Consider the following 9,157-nt stretch of genomic DNA (forward strand, 5'->3'; position numbering starts at 1 on the left):
CAGGTTGCTAGGATTTTAGAAACACTAAATTGATGGCAAGTGTACTAATGTGACCTGAAAGGTTATTTGTATAGCGTCGTTCAAAGACAGGGGCAGTACAAAATGCCTTACACAAGGCGAGGAAATGCATTAGAACATTTTAAAACACTATAAATACCATTATAGTGAGGTTACAGTGCGTAATAAGTTGCCTCAAATTCAATAAAGAAAACAGAAGAGCACAAGGGAAATTAACTAAGATTTGAGTTAAAGTCCCCCCAACATATATCCCTGAAGTAAAATATATAAAATGTTTTTAATGGCTTGGATTTTTTTATATTTTATTTTCTCAGTTGTGCAATTAAATTTGTGAATTTTATTTCCCACTGTGGTCTAAACAATGTTTCAAAAACCGCCAGGAATAAAATTCTGGTGGGAAATAATGAATCATTTATGTACTTTTTTATTTACTTACCCACTTACTTGGCCTCAAAGTAGTCAAATTTTAAAATATTGAGTCTAAAATCACTGGAATCAACCTCTCACACACCCACTGTGTCTTGATTTTTTATTGTTGTGCCCCCAGGTTGATACAACCTCCTAATTCCCAGAATAAATACAGAGTACATGATCATGGGGTCCTCAGCAGTAGCCTAGCTATGGCCATGCCTGCACATGATCACTTAAAACCTAATAGATTATTTGATATTTTTTTTATTTCTGTATTTTAGATAATAAATGCCTAAAGGAATAATAAATATGTGAATGCTGCCTTCCTCACGTTGTTGTTTGCAGTGCATCCAGTGGCCCTTAGAGCTTATTCCTCTCTTCTTGATTCAGACATCTACAGTAGGCTACACACAGCTACCATTATGGCATGTAAAATATAAAAAGCCAAGTAACCCATTAACTTGAGAGGGTGACAAGCATTTAAATGGCAAATGTGTAAAAAAAAAAAAATGTTTATATGGTTATGTAAAACAATCTGCCTCTGTCTCCTCTTCACTCTTTTTATCCCCACATTGTCTGCCCTTCCCTGTAAAGATAGCAGCAGTCATATACCATTATGCAAAATATCACAGTGTGTTTCAAGGGCAGGTCTCTTTAACTCTCTTGGCTTTTACTGAAGTGACAAAGGACGTCCTGTGACAATTTCATTTTTGCACGTGAACTGCATACTGTATCCTTATAAACAGCAAATCATTTTTCTTCTGTATTCTTTTACACATTTGAAAAAAAAAAAGCATAATGAGAATCTGGTGTGTAGGCTTCATCTTGTATTGCACATGCTTACTCCAATCCAATTTCCTACCAACTGTCCAAGGAGACGCCCTATACTGGGAACAAGGGCGGTGATGGAATCGCAATATTTTGAAGTAAAATGAGGTGCAGAGGTGTAGGACACTAGCAGATTTAATGAGATGGCTATTAACAGATGGACACAGTAAGCTGTGATGGAAAGAAAATGTACAGAATATCTCCCCTGCTAGTCTGTGTCTGCACATCTGAGAATTAGATTTAAAGTACAAAGGATTTTGTTCACCTTTTCATGGCACCTGATAGTTGCTCAAGTATCTGAAGTTGTTGTATCCCCGACATGTTCATTTTCAGTAAAAAAAAAAAAAAAACCCTCTTTGTTATCACAGTGATTGCATTTTATAGTGTGTGTGTGTTACTTTTCAATGAGATCGTGACCGCAGCTCTGTCTTCTGAGTCAGAATCACACTGTTTAAAAATGGAGGGAAATGATACTCTGCCGTCCCTCCACATGTGATGCTAATTGATCTTGAAACGGAGGAGTGGCGCACTTGAGAAAACAGATTGATGCTCCTCATCTGTATTACAGGAGCCAGAGTTTGTTGCACATACTGATCTACTACTGATTAGATGAGGAATGAGATTATAGTCAGTATCAGCCCAAGTGTGAACAACTCATAAAACTTCGATGATGCAAACAGTATTTCAGCTCCTGTGATGAGTTATTCAAATTCTGTTGTATTTACATGACATCCCTTATGATATTGCTGTTTTGAGTGCACAAATTCAGAAGACAATATGGTCTGATATGTGTATATTATGTTTGTTCAAGGGTTTGTTCATCATTTGGCGAACTTGAGACCCAATTTATATTGATGGAACCCCTTTGTCACTATTTTTATGTAGCTCATATAGTACCTATGTATTTTTTGGCAGTGGGTGTAACACTCTGTTTGCAATTGTTATCTGGAATTTAAAAAATCCTCTTCCAACTTTATATTCTTATTTTTTAAAATCATATTTATTGTGCATGATGCTTTCTACCTATTGCATGCCATGTCTGTCATCTTTGCTCTTGTGGCCGTCAATGTTTGTATTATCTGATCTTAGAGCGGGAACGAGTCTAACAGTGAAGATGAACTACAAAAAATGGGAATGTAGCAATAAAAACATAAAGATGCAATGCATTTCATTTTATTTGTGGCAAGTTTTCTATGAATACATCACCTTATCAGAGCTGAGGAAATTATCTATTGCATTTATTTATGACTACCAGTAGGTGTTGCTGTAACTCTGCATGTGCATATATTATTTGGGGGGGTGGGGGGAGCTGGTGGTTTGGTAGTGGGTTAGGAGACTGGGGATGGTAGACAGAGTGAAATGGACAGTGACGACAATCTGATTTGCCTTCATATTGTTTCCCATATTTCCCATTTGTCTGTTCCCGGGGGTCTAGTGTTAGAAGAGTGATGTGATGTTGCTTAGAATACTCACTTTTCAATTACATCCTATCATCACCATTATCAACAGCAGCAACATTAACGGCTAATCTGCTTTCCACTATTTTCCAGATAGCATTTGAATTGAAAACCAAGAGATTTGTGCTTAAAATCTTAACAATAGAAAATATGAAATCTAGATATTTCACATATCAATGTCCAATCTTTTCTTTTTTTTTACATCAGTATAAAATTTTTTAAAAAAATCTAAAATCTCCTTTATTAGTTTTAGTTTTGAGTTACATTAAAATGGTATTTTTCTCTATAATTCTGTATCTGTTGTCCTAAGCTATGCAAACAGACATTTTTAATGAAATATTTAATATACTGCACATTTTTAAACATTAAAACTATATATACATTAAATTAACATTGGCTAATTATTTTCCTCATGGTTGTTCTACATGTTTCTGAATTGTTTAAAGTACACTACAGAGCACATAAAAAAGAGAGAGATGACCAAATATTTAAGGGATGAGCTCTTTAATATTTTCTTTTCTTTTTGTTGCTTAAAGGCTTTTCAAGATCTTCATGCATATGAATAACGTATTGCATTAAGCTGCCACATTTAAACTTCACAATCTTACTTCAATAATAACACCACATATTGCACTTACACAGTAAGCTTCATATTCACTCCATCCCCCTTTCACTGTGTTTACTGGTGGCATCAACTTGATATGTCTGCATAGCCAAAGTACTTTCTGTACTGTATTTTACACAATGAGTGAGAGCTACTGTAGTAATGTTATACTTGCTGCAGGGACTGAATCTGTGAATCATTAGGGTCATGGTATTCAAATCTCAGATCATTAGCTGCAGGGTTTGCCTACCGTACTTCACTGTGAACTGCATAAATCTGAGAGGGAGAGGCAAAAGTCTCCTCTTACACTATAGAAGTAGCTATGGCCATTGTTTATATATTGTCCAGATACTATATTGAATGTATATATTCATTTACTTATCCATTTATTCATGTGTGTAGCCCATGCAATTTCTATTTAGATGTATGCATGAAGCTGTATGGAGAAATGTGCACTCTTACTTACCTACCTGTTGCCTTTCTTTTCTATGTTTTTTTTCTTTATGCATCTGTAAAAAAGAAAAAAAAAAACAGAGGAAATAAAATGTCTATACTGTACTTCAGTATAATTATTATTGTGCCAGACAGAGGTGAATGAGTCCATGACAATAATTTCTCTTTGCTGAAGGATGGAGAGAGCTATCGGCTCCAAATAGCTAATATGTTATTATCCTATCATAGGGAGTATGATTATGACCATAATTATGAGTAAATATGAATATGTATGACATGAAATGGACTAAAAAGGGTGAAAATTGAACCCGTACACTGTTGCATCATTCAGGACTTATTGGCTGTTGAAAACTGATACCCTGCTGTTATCTTTTTACAGTATATAGACAATATATAATAAGGATTTTCCCACCAACAGTGCGGGTATAAGGCTGCAATTTTCACCTTTCTGAGTCTTTGAGCTAGTATGTCACCACTGTTGGTGTGCATTTCTACTCCTCCTCCTAATGTGGACTAACCTGTGAATGAAAGAAGTAAATTATACTCTGTCTTACAGATAGATCAGGAGAAACAACCCACATTAAAAGAAAGATAATTAATTTTAATTGTTGCTTTGGCTACAGCCTTATGGTTCAGGATTATTGTGCTTCTTCACCCCCACTGCCCTTTCTTCCCTAGTGCCTGACCGGTGTGTGTTGTCCCTGCCAAGATCTGAAACATTATCACAACAGGATGTAGGCTGGGATAACACTGAGAGTGCTTCCTCTGCAGTGTCAGTCACCTGGGAGATTCTTCAATTATCATTGCATTTTAATGTAACTTCTGAATCCGAGCTGTGCAGCAACTCAAAAGAACCAAAGAGAGGGGGCTACATGGGCATTCAACTTATGGGAAAAAGCTGGATTGATCTTGTTTTGCCTTTCTTATTGTTTTTAAAGTGGTTTTGTTGTAGTGTCTTTTGATTTATAAGGAAGCTTATGTATGGAAATATTCTAAGTCGAGTCCAATTAATACATGTAGACTACATGAGGTTAGCAACTGCTGTACATTGCTGTGCAAAGGCAAGTTATAGCTATTGATGGCTGTGCATAACACCAAAATTATTATTCAATTCAATTCGATTCAATACAACTTTATTTATCCCTGTAAAGGCAATTGTATGCAGTCGTTTGTCACTGGATCATCATTTCTCAAAGTTTCCAAGCTGATATCCTTACAAGCTTACACAGCCCATTTGATATCCAACATAGCTATAGCAAATACTGATGTAGGAGTATACACTTAGTGCGTAGGTTATCTAGCCATCATAGGCAATACTGGATACAGCAGTGGATGAGCAAGGAAGAATTATCTTGAATAATCTTGGATTTAACATGAGTTGGATTGAGTTGAATATATTTTTATCTGCACTCCATCCATGTAATTTGTGTGTTTGTGCCTGACATTGATGCCGCCTTCTCTTGTAATGTGGTGGCTGGCTGGCTGGTTCTCAACTTTGAATTAGGGGGCTCAGTAACATAAACTGAGGGAGAAGCGAAACAGAAACCACGGCAACAGTGACACCAGGACTGTTGCTAGGCTAACCAAAAGCAGGAGCATGATGCTGCTAGCCACAGCTGCTAGCATAGAAAGATAAGCTAAAGTTACTACCAAAGTACCAGCGCCAGAGTTAGAAACAGAAGTATGACATTTTCTTACTCTTGACAAACCAGTTGCTGCCAGATAAAAATGAGGACTAACTTTACCACAAGCTGGACACTGTTCCTGAGGGATTTAACCATACAGTCTATGGATTTAACTAACCAAAAGGATAATTGGCACGCTTTTACAATCAAGTTTTTTATGGAGACCTATGACTAAACAAAGAAGACACATAAATGGAGAAGTTGTGGGATAATCCTGGACACCCCCTGACTTCTTGTACCTGTATTTCTGAGGTGAGAGTCACAGAAACAAGTAAGGTTTTTTATTTATTTATTTATTTATTTTTTTATTAAACATTATACGTACTGTAGGTTGACATGCTGTGGTGATTTTGTGGTATCAGTTTGGTATGGTGTGTTGATAAAGTTTGGCTTTGGGATCGTTGAACAGCATTGATCATCACCAAAACAGCTGTGGTCAGTTTGTTTGTTACAAATAGTTTATTTAAGACATTAATGTAGCCTAGTTGTAAGCAGACAGATTTATCAAGAACTACAACTGTGGGCACCCATAAGTGGAGGCTGGTGTATAAACAGATATGAATGTCAAAATACTAAAATATTATTATTAACAAATACTTTATATTAATAAACACTTAAAATGTCCTTTTATCTGCTTATAATGACTTATGATTAAACTGTGATACGAACCATTTGATTAAATGTTTGTATACTGCTATTAAATAAGGGCACTTAAAGCAAAGTGTTAGCAAATTCATTTGTGTTGTTGATATTTTATCTTTCTTAAGGTTGTTTGCATTGTTGGTCAATGATCATCATTCTTTTTCTGGGGGTTGATCTTGATAATTTAATAATGATGCCTAGTAGTGTGCTTGAGTTGTGTGTGCCAGACTGCATGTTGTTTTTAATTAAATCAGGCTCATGCCTGTGATAATAGTATTCAGGTGATTAATTATTTTTAGTGAAATTTCTGCTATTTTTCATTTACACTGGAAGGGGCATAATAAAATGTAGTCTAGACAAGAAAATAGACTTTTTTGTCATATTCCAGGCTTTTGCAGTCATACTACCAGCAAAATGTGCATAGAATGCATTATCCTGTCAGGTGATGTCAAAAACAAGTTCCCCATCCTCTGGTTATGTCAGGGCCTTCATAGATTTAACATGCCAATCTATAGCTAATTGTAGCATATCTACTATTACATTAGCAGTAACCTATAAAAACAAATGGAAATCCAGGACTTATTAAAATAATATCCTTCATTCAAATTGAAATGCTGAAATGTCTTATTTGTGTGTACATGTAGTACATTCAGTATTCAATACAATTTTTGATTTACAATATCAAAGTAAAAAAAATTGAAATGAAAATGATGAAAATGGCATTGACACATAGTCCAAAACACAACTCTGCCATATTTAAACTGAAATTGAATGTTAAAATTGACTTTTCATTTGCATTTTTAAATTGGCTGACCTGGGAATTAAGTCATGATCTCAATGGTTATGTAATGCATCTTGTATGGTGGTGCAATTTCAGTCCTGTTAAATTTTCGCTTTCAGCCTGCATTGCTAGTGAGCGCCTCTGTGAAACAGAAGCATGTGATCTTTGCTAGTACAGTACATAGCCTCAAGTCCTGTGTGGTGATGTTGGGTGCCAGGCGTTAACTGCAAGGGCAATAAAGGCAGCTCATTAACACAGGAAAACAACAGATGTACTGTAGGAAAAGGAAAAAGGTGGTAATCATAATGGGTGCCTGATAAGCTACTATACTTTTACCCAAAACTCCCAGCCCCACAACTGTTCATCCAAGGTCTGCGTGGGATCAAATACTGTAGTTTCGGTTGGTCAGCATCAAGAACCAGTAGTTCTGTTTTTGTTGTTGATGGTTCAGTTGGGCATATTGATGGATAATCCTTTTGTACACATTACTCAACATTTAACAGTTTTGGCAATGATCCTTCAAATATGGTTATTAGATGGTCGTCACAAATAAATATATAGCTGAACCATAAACTTTATTATTAAAGGTAACTCAACAGTAAAGTTGACAATAAATTTTGAACAGTAAACTAAAAATGCAGTCTATAAAACATTTAGGTACTGCAATTGCTAGTTACATATCTACCAAGATATGGCCAGTACTGATGAAAGGGAACGTCAGCCTGTCAATATATCAGCCTATAAACAAAACAGACAGATACGATAAACAAGACAAGCATTTAAACAAAGCAGGAATATGATCATAATGCTGACCAAAATGAAATGCAATTACTGGTTTGCAAATTTATTTGAATAATGACACATTTAACCCAGGTTAGGTACTATTTCTAACTGTGTTTTGAGTAGGTATATTAATTTCCTTCCCTAAATTTTGACATTAAAAACTGAATAAAGTATGCAAAACCTTTTTGTACTTTGTACTCTCACACTAGAAAAGTGATGATCATACACAAAGACATGCAGCTTGAATGCTTTATCAACTTGATATTTTTAGTGTGGTGTTGATTGACGCTACTTTTCCACATGCAATGTACAGTGAAAATGGAAGAGGAGTGGTTCACAGTTCAATTATCATTAGCATAGTTTGAACAATAATAAGCTTTAATGATTTTGCTCTATTATAAAAGTTTAGTAATCTTATCATTCATGTCATGGTGTTTGACATGCATACTGAAAGTTTGCAGGGATGGCATGAAGTCCACCTGCAAAGTCAGAGAAGTAATGACACCTCTGAGTTAGTGGGCAGAGATTAATGCATGGATTTGCTTGTGCGAGAACATGCGTTGAATGGTAAGAAAGGTGCTGCTCCTGCTCTGGGACGGTGAGGAGTTGATGCAAATTCGATATGATAATGATGGTCCTGAGAAGAAGAGCACAGGAGGCATTAGGATGCGTCAGCACCTTCGTCTCCGTCCTACAGATGGAGGGGGAAGCAGAGTTTAGTTAAATCTTCATTGTTCCAACTACATGATTTCATTTTTTGAGAGATAGTTCAAAGGCACTTTAAAATGACAGATGCATATTAGATAAGCAGTCAAGCAATATGCAAAATACAATTTGTTATCTTCTATTCATAAATAGCCATCTGGATTGTTCTATTTTATATTGCAGTGTTGACCACTCAGGCTTATAAGTCTAACACTATCATCTCACAATATACTTGTGGGCAGAATATTCATGAAATGAATAATATATATAGTACTTTAATTAGCAGGTTTTCCTGTACCACCAACATCGGCGGGATTCATTACTTTTGATATAGGCCTAGTTTACGTGTCTTATATTCTGCAGAGCTCTTTCCAATTGTTAATAGGCATCCATGAAAAAAAAACGCCCAGCAGCCTGATGACAGGAAGTGTGAATGTGTTTTTAACTATTTTAACATCATATAGCCCTGATTTGCCATACAGTATCTGATAGCTGATAGTGTTCTGCATTTCACTTCAGTGGGACTGCTACAGTATGTTACTGACACAGAGGCTCCGGCAAAAAAAACAAAAAAGCAGCGTCATCTGGCATGGTGCTGTGATGGCCAATCAAATACGTGCAAATGCACTTGCCTGGCAGATTAGTTTGTATGAATGCTGTATTTCTACTGTTTACTTGCAGATCATTGAGATGAAAGATAAAAGAAAGATAAAATTATTGCTGCCGGGATGACTTTCCAGAATTGTAAAATCCTTTCTCTCAGTATTATAAACTCTTGTGCAGGGCTTTG

The sequence above is a fragment of the Thunnus albacares genome, chromosome 1, assembly GCF_914725855.1.
Source record: "Thunnus albacares chromosome 1, fThuAlb1.1, whole genome shotgun sequence".
Lineage (NCBI taxonomy): Eukaryota > Metazoa > Chordata > Actinopteri > Scombriformes > Scombridae > Thunnus > Thunnus albacares.